Source organism: Nematolebias whitei, chromosome 6, assembly GCF_014905685.2.
Source record: "Nematolebias whitei isolate Nwh7 chromosome 6, NemWhi1, whole genome shotgun sequence".
In the NCBI taxonomy this organism is placed as follows: Eukaryota; Metazoa; Chordata; class Actinopteri; order Cyprinodontiformes; family Rivulidae; genus Nematolebias; species Nematolebias whitei.
Genome location: NC_056503.1, coordinates 35,370,497 through 35,378,480, shown reverse-complemented (window position 1 = coordinate 35,378,480; position 7,984 = coordinate 35,370,497).

Sequence of the window (7,984 nt, the reverse complement as noted above, 5' to 3'; positions counted from 1 at the left end):
GATAGATAGATAGATAGATAGATAGATAGATAGATAGATAGATAGATAGATAGATAGATAGATAGATAGATAGATAGATAGATAGATAGATAGATAGATAGATAGATAGATAGATAGATAGATAGATAGATAGATAGATAGATAGATAGATAGATAGATAGATAGATAGATAGATATGTTGAAAAGTACAACATGATTTCAACTTAAAATGTTTATTTCTTTGCTGTTTTTTAACAAAGATCTTGTTTGATCTGTCAGTGCTCAGAGTGTGTTGTGAAGTTGACTCTCAGTCACTACCACATTAAATTGTATCTCAGTAACTGTAAAACTGACAGAACTCTTGCAATTTTTGTATTTACCAAAGACATTTAGCTGTTGTGGCCATCTTGAAGCAGGTTGACTTCAAAAAGTTCATCAGTTGTTGATGAACTTCTATTAAATACTTTCCTAAAGTTTCATCAAAATTCCTCCATTGGTCCACAATATATTTTGCTAACAGACAAAAATTGCTGGCTTCATCAGTTAATGTTGTTCATTTTAAACAGAGAACTTCTGGAAACCGTTAGCACTTAATGTATGTAATGTGGCAATGACTCTTAGCTACTACCATCTTCGATGTAAACTCAATATCTGTAAAATTTTTTAGAGTTTTAGACATTTTGTATTAGCTGTGGTGGCCTTCTTGAATCTGATTGACTACAAATGTTAATCAGTTGTAGATGTACATACACTGGTTATTTCCTGAACGTTTAATCTGCTGGTTCGCATGAAATTTTGCTAACAGACAGACACACACATAAAGACAAAGGGCAAATTCATTATCACCTGCCTTTTAGGGTGTTGGACGATAAAAACATGTACATCTACACCTGGATGGCAGCTGGAATCCACCCACAGAAAATCATGAAAATAAAAACATAAAACTGATTTGCACGCTGCAGGACTCCAGTCAAGTGATGTTTGAAGCCATCAGTGCTTCACCAGAAGCTGCGTACCGTTTCATCTTAAATCAAACAATCCCATGAGCAAAATGGAACAACAACAAAAAAAATCTGCAAAAAACATAAAAAAAATTCCCCATTGGGGATTACTAGAGTACAATAAAATAAATACATAAGTGACTAAAATAACCACAGATTTTGGCTATATAAGTGAACAGCAATACATTTCATATGTAAAAGAAACACCTACAAACTTCTTATTTATTTCTTATTTATTTATTTATTTATTTATTTATTTATTTTTCAGTTTTAGTTTCTCTCCATTGGCTTAAATCCAGAATTGAATTCAAAATCTTACATCTAACCTACAAAGCCCTCAACAACCTAGCTCCATCTTATATTTTAGTTCTTATTGTTCCATATTATCCTAACAGAGCACTTTGCTCTCAGACTGCAGGCTTACTTGTGGTACCTAGCGTTTCCAAAAGCAGACTGGGAGGAAGATCTTTCAGTTATCAGGCTCCTCTCTCTTGTGGAACCAACTTCCAGTTTCTGTCCATGAGGCTGACGCATTGTCCAGTTTTAAGACTGGGCTTACGGCTTTCCTTTTTGATAAATCCTATAGTTAGGGTTGGCTTGTTATGCTGTCTTAAGCTTTGGCTACTAGAGGACAAATTTACCTAATTTCCTTAAATTAATTAATAAAAATGAATAGTTTTTATTTGATACTATTTCTACTGTATCTTAACGTGATTCTTGACCTGCCATTGTGTATCTGTTCCTCTCAAACCCAGCCGGGTGAAGCAGATGGCCGCTTGTCCTGAGCCTGGTTCTGCTAAAGGTTTCTTCCTCATGAGGAAGTTTTTCCTTTCCACTGTTGCCTTCATGCTTCCTCAAGATGAGAGTTCTGTGATGAAGTTAAATTCAAAACAGTCTGCTCCTCAGATAAATAGAATTAAATTATTATTTCTATATGTGAATGTTTCTCTTCAGTGCCCTGACTTGACTTCTGTTGTGACTTGGTGCTATATGAATAAACTGAACTGAATTGAATTTAGGTTAAAAAATTAAAAAATAAAATAAAAAATAAATTAAAAAAAGAATGCATACAGCCAAAAATGTTTAGTACTCTATTTTTGTTTTGTTAAAAAAAAAAAATAAATAAAAAAAGTGATTTTTTTTTTAGCAGAATTATCAAAAATAAGAGAAAGTTCAATATATTTGTTTTGTTTTTGTTTTTTTATCGTTTAAGGATTCAGCCACAGTCTGGTTCCACCACTAAAATCAATGCCAACTATGAAAAGTTTAAGCTGGTTTCATAAAAACAAACAAACAAATAAATAAAGAAAAAACATTCTTGGTAAGAAACTGGGTTAAAAAAGACAATGACTTGCTTGTGAATATGCTGATGCATGCTTAATAATCCAGGTCGAAAAATTTAAAAAAGTTAAGTCAGGTCTTCTGGACGAGTCAAATAAAAAATAAATATAGAAAAAATAAAAATTGTAGAAAGGTTTCATTTTCCATCCGTGCCCTGAGATGACTTCTGTTGTGACTTGACGCTATATAAATAAACTGAATTGAATTGAATTTAGGTAAAATATAAAATAAAATAAAATAATTTAACAAAAGGAATAAAAAAATGCATACAGCCAAAAAGGTTTTAGGTCTCTTTTAAAAAAGGGGAAAAAAAAGAAAAGAGAAGTTTGTCAGAGTCAGAGTTTCTTTATTGTCATTCGCACCTCATGTGGTACATGTGGTGGAGCGAAATTATGTACACAGGGTCCCAGTTACATCCAACAATAAAATGTAAAATAAAAACAATGATAACATCTAAAATATGAACTAAGAAAAACATAAACTAAATATACACTAAGCACTAATAGCATAAAAAACATTATGTCAAACATCAGCACAAACATGAACATGAGTCTGTGTGAGCAGATGAGCACACATGAACACATCAACATTGAAACAGATCAGCAGCAACATGAAACAGATCAGCAGCAACATGTTGTGATTCTTCACAGTGATTATTCTAGTTAGAGATTCTTGAGTCTAACAGCCCCAGGGTAGAAGCTGTTCCTCAGTCTAGTGGTTCTACACTTAATGCTCCTCAACCTCCTTCCTGAGGGGAGCGGGACAAAAAGTGTGTGTGCTGGGTGAGTGGGGTCCTTCATGATGCAGGTAGCCCTCTTCCTGCATGTAGAGGTCTAGATGTCTGTGATGGTGGGGAGGCTGACTCCAACATCTTCTGTGCAGCCTTCACCACTCTCTGCAAAACTTTTCTTTCTGCAGCTGTGCAGCCTCCATGCCACATGTTGATGCTGGAGCACAGGATGCTCTCCACTGCACACATGTAGAAGGAGGTGAGGACTGAGCTTCCCAGACCAGCTCACCTCAGCCACCTGAGGAAGTAGAGTCTCTGATGAGCTTTCTTGATCAGGCTGGTGGTGCTGTTGCTCCAGCTGAGGTCGTCATTGATGTGTATACCCAAGTATTTGTAGCTGGAGACCACTTCCAACGCAGATCCTCTTGTGCTCAGGGGGGTGTAGGTGTATTTGTTCCTTCTGAAGTCCACAATCATCTCCTTTGTCTTCTTCACATTGATGTGAAGGTTATTCTGTTTGCATCAGCTCTCTAGGTGTTCCACCTCTTGCCTGTAGCTGGACTCATCATTGTTTGTGATGCATCCCACCACCGCTGTATCATCTGCAAACTTTACAATGTGACAGCCTGGATGGGTAGCTGCACAATCATACGTGAGCAGAGTTAACAGGAGGGGGCTCAACACACATCCCTGAGGAGAGCCAGTGCTGAGGGTTATGGTAGAGGAGGAGAAGTTGTGGATCCTCACTAACTGTGGTCTGTGAAGAAGTCTAGTACCCAGCTGCAAATGGAGGGGCTTAGTCCTTGAGTGAATAGTTTGTCCATCAGTGTTTGGGGGATCATGGTGTTGAAGGCGGATGTGAAGTCAAAGAGCATAAGAGTAGGAGCGTAAGAGTTTTTCTGCTCCAGGTGGTTGAGTGCACTGTGGACCACATAGGAGAAATCAGAATTAATACCAGAAGTAATAATAATAATAATAAAAAAAATAGTTCAATATATTTGTTGGTTTTGTTTTTATCATTTAAGGATTCAGACGCAGTCTGGTTCCACCACTATCACACTACCACAATCAGTGCCAACTATGACAGGTTTAAGCTGGTTTCATAAAAACAAACAAACAAATAAATAAATAAATAAATACAGAACATTCTTGGTAAGATACTGTTAAAAAAAAGACAAGAAATACTTTTTTGTGAATATGCTCACGCATGCACAACAATCCAGGTAGAAAAATCTACAAAAGTAAAGTCAGGTCCTCTGGACGAGTCCAATAAAAAAATAAAAATAGAAATAAAACAAGAAAATGTAGAAATGTTTCGTCTTTCATCTGAAAGACTTCTTCAGTCTTTCTTGTGGAGTTCATGCTGAGTAATTTTTATTTAGCTCTTTAATCTGTTTTCAGTTGACTCAACAGTCATTAACAAGATGTTGGTTTTCAGTTTTACTGCAGCTTTTTTCTTTTAATTTGAGTTCACTGAGGATCAGATAAAGAAGCAAAGACCACTTCTGACCAAGTATCTTGCCTTTACATGGCATATTGATGCTCTTACTGTGTCTATATTATTTTCAAACTCCTAAAATGATCAAAACAGTTAAAAAAGATGTGCGCTAAATTCTGCTTCTCCTTCAGCGTTCAGACTGATATTAAGAAAACTAAGACAATATTTATTTTCTGCAGGAACGTCACTCTGGTCTCTCCAGAAAACCTGACACAGATCCAGTTTTCTTACCACGAAGCATCTCTAAGCCACTACGTGGTTCATGATTTATTACAATCACCTGCTGGATGTCTCTGCAGAACTGTCCGTGCACCGACAGGCTGATAAACCGTGCAGCGTGTGTGCCAGTTAAGCATTTAGCCATTTTCTGTTGTGGAGAATAATGGCGCTCATTACAGCTTGTAATTATTTTTGTATGAATCAAAAACACAGAAAGAAACAACACCAAAAAAAGTAACAATGACAGCGTCCATTAGTGCAGGTGGGCTTGTGTTCTGCTGCAAATAAGTTGAATTCCAGTACCTTTTTATTACTAATCATCAACCTAATTGCAATAAACAGTGCTTTTTATCATTTGCCTGAAACAAACAAAGGTTTTTTTCCCCCTCTGGCATTCATAGAAATATATTTTTCCACATGGTTGTAAATGTGACACAAAACAAGACAGGAAACCAGTTGAGCGTACATGTTTCATCCCTCAGAGGCATGAAGAATTGATGACCTGTGGCGATATATTCGGAGTATCATTTCCTGTAGTAATTTACTGCGGGTGGCAAAAATAAAAAGCCTTACAGGAAGATGGCAGGATCCTTTGTAAACGCTGCTGTGCTAATGTGAGTTCTGGCGGATGATTGGACACAAAAACTCATTTCTGCATGTGTTGTCACACTCTATTTGCTTGTGTTCTGTTGTGTTACATGCGCCGTACACGTGTGTGTTCATAGCGTGTGGGTGAGGGAAAAGCTGCACGTCCCTCTGTGGTATAGCATCAGAAAATCTGCTTCTTGTCCCTCCACGCCTTGCTCCGGCTCAGCCATCGGGGTCACTTCCGAGGGTCTGATTCAATTATTCTTCCCTTCAAAACAGGAGGAAAACATTTTCATGGTGAATGGTTTGCCTAAATAGATTACCATCTCAAATAATTCAATTTGCGTTAATTTGATTGATTTCATACCGAGGGGGAGAGAAATCTTAATTTAAAAGCATTGCCTTTCTAATCAAACATTAACGGAGAAGCAGGCCCGGGCGAAAATCTTTCATTACCCGTTTCTCCACTAATTTAAATAGAAAATGCTGATGGCTGCCCTATTAAATATCACCATCACAATTCAGCGTGTGTGCTCACATGATCAAGGCCCGTAACTGTCTGAAAACTGCGGCCCTCCTCGCACACTTCATCACATGCACAGGGAAGCTTTTCGGTGGCCATTACAACATAGGATCTAGATGAAGGAGCTCGGTCATCTGATCCATTCCCATCCATTATTCATCGTTCTCGGGGGGTGGGGTGGGGTTGGGGGACAGGAACGCTGCGGCTCCTCTTCTCAGGGAGAGACCTGCACAAAACCAACTCTATGCTCGTGAGCAAAAGGAATACCGTGCGGTAGTTGAGCGAGTCGCCAAGACAGGGGAAAGGCGGGAAAACAGACGTCGAAGAGAAGTGAAGTGAACCATCAAGCAGACGCCAAATCAAATTATTATTCCCACACTGAAAAGGGAAAAGAAAAAAAATCTAGATATGAAAAGAGAGAGGGGGGGGAAAGTGACATCATGACTTATTGAGCATTTCTCCAGCAGGTGCAGGCTGATGCCCACTGGTGCTGTGTGCTGTCAGAAAACACAGCAGCCCGGCCACTGCTGCTGCTGCTGCGAGCAGAAAACACCTTGTGGAGACATTGTGTGAGTGGCAGGCAGAACTGGCAGGCTGCCACAGACAATAACATCTGAAATAAATTTGATGTGTGGAATTCAATCTGCAGCGATAGGGACGGCTGCAGCATTAGAGCGAAGTTCTAAATGCTATCTACTCATCCGTGGAATGAGGACTGACACGCAGCCTCAGAGAATAGATTGTGCAATTAGCAGCCTTTGTGCTGTTTTGACACAATGAAAGGGGGAAATGAGATTCAACGTTGTCAGGCTCGGCTCTCCCTGTGGGTCTGCGATTCTCAGAAGATAGGGCCTCGTCTCCTCCAGGTGAGAATAAGTTGAGACATCAGGAGGGCATGATAGAGTCCAAGGAGAGGACTCAGTTGCTCATTATTCACCTGAAACATTACAGTGTACATTTTAGAGGGTTTAACTCCCATTCTTCCCAGTTTGAGCTCTGATGGTAAAGGTGCAGTACACCGTTCAATGAAAAGGGGGAGCTCTTTGAGTAGACTTCGAGCTGCATGCAGTTTCACCAAACTTTGCTCAATCCTTTAATTTATTAGATTTGAAACATATAGTTTTTGTTAAGTAAGCATAATTAGAGACTTTTTAGAGAACCAGTTTTCATATTCACGTCATTTAAAGAATATTATACACATTATTTCCTTCAAGTGAAACTTCTAGCATAAGGAAAGTATAAAGTAAGAGATTTATGTGATTTATGTGATATAAAAACCAAACTGAAGCCAGCTGAATGAAGGTTTCTGCGTAAAACCATAAAATATTAAGTGGCTATAGTGTTTATTTTATATATTTTTACACTTCTTATGAAATCACTTCAATTTTCCTGCAGGGAACCACAGTATGCGTCTCAGGGGGGCAATCAGAGGGGGCATTAACCCAAACTAAACGTGTTTAAAACTCCTACGGGGGCGCGCTGGGTTATATTTATTTTTGCGTCATTGTCTTTAAAAGCCATGGATGTCATGGCAAACATGAAACGCAGCCCCACGTTGACATCCCTGCCTCCCCCCTCCCCTCCCTCATGTATCTACATTTCCATCCCATGGCCGTCTCTAGGTGATTTAGCGCCGCCAGTCTCGAGCAGGTATCCAACATGGCGATCATGGGGAGCGGATCTCTCGCTATTTCCTTCTCCGTTTTCGTGATTTCTGCGGCGTTTCTTCTGAAAGGTGAGTGCAGCTGCTTATGGCTTCCTTTATAAAGCTGAGCGGGTCAGTGATGCGGGATTTCGCAGCGCAATGCGAGCTCTGCACAAGGGAAGAAGAAGAAGAAGTTGTGGTGCGTTTGTGCGCTTCGATGCGCGCAAGAATTCTCCTCCAATCTCAGCATCACTTTCAGCTCGGTCTCCAAAAAGGAGACTGGACGGCTGCTCGTTTTGTTTGTGTGTGTAAAAGCGGACTTGAAGGCGCGTGTGTTTTACTGTAAACGCACGAGGGCTGGTACAAAAGTGATCAGGCGAGATGAAGTCTGGGGTGAAGTGATCGACACCTTAACCAAGTAAAGCTCGGGGATCCCTGCAGGGTGAGCGCGCTTAGTTAC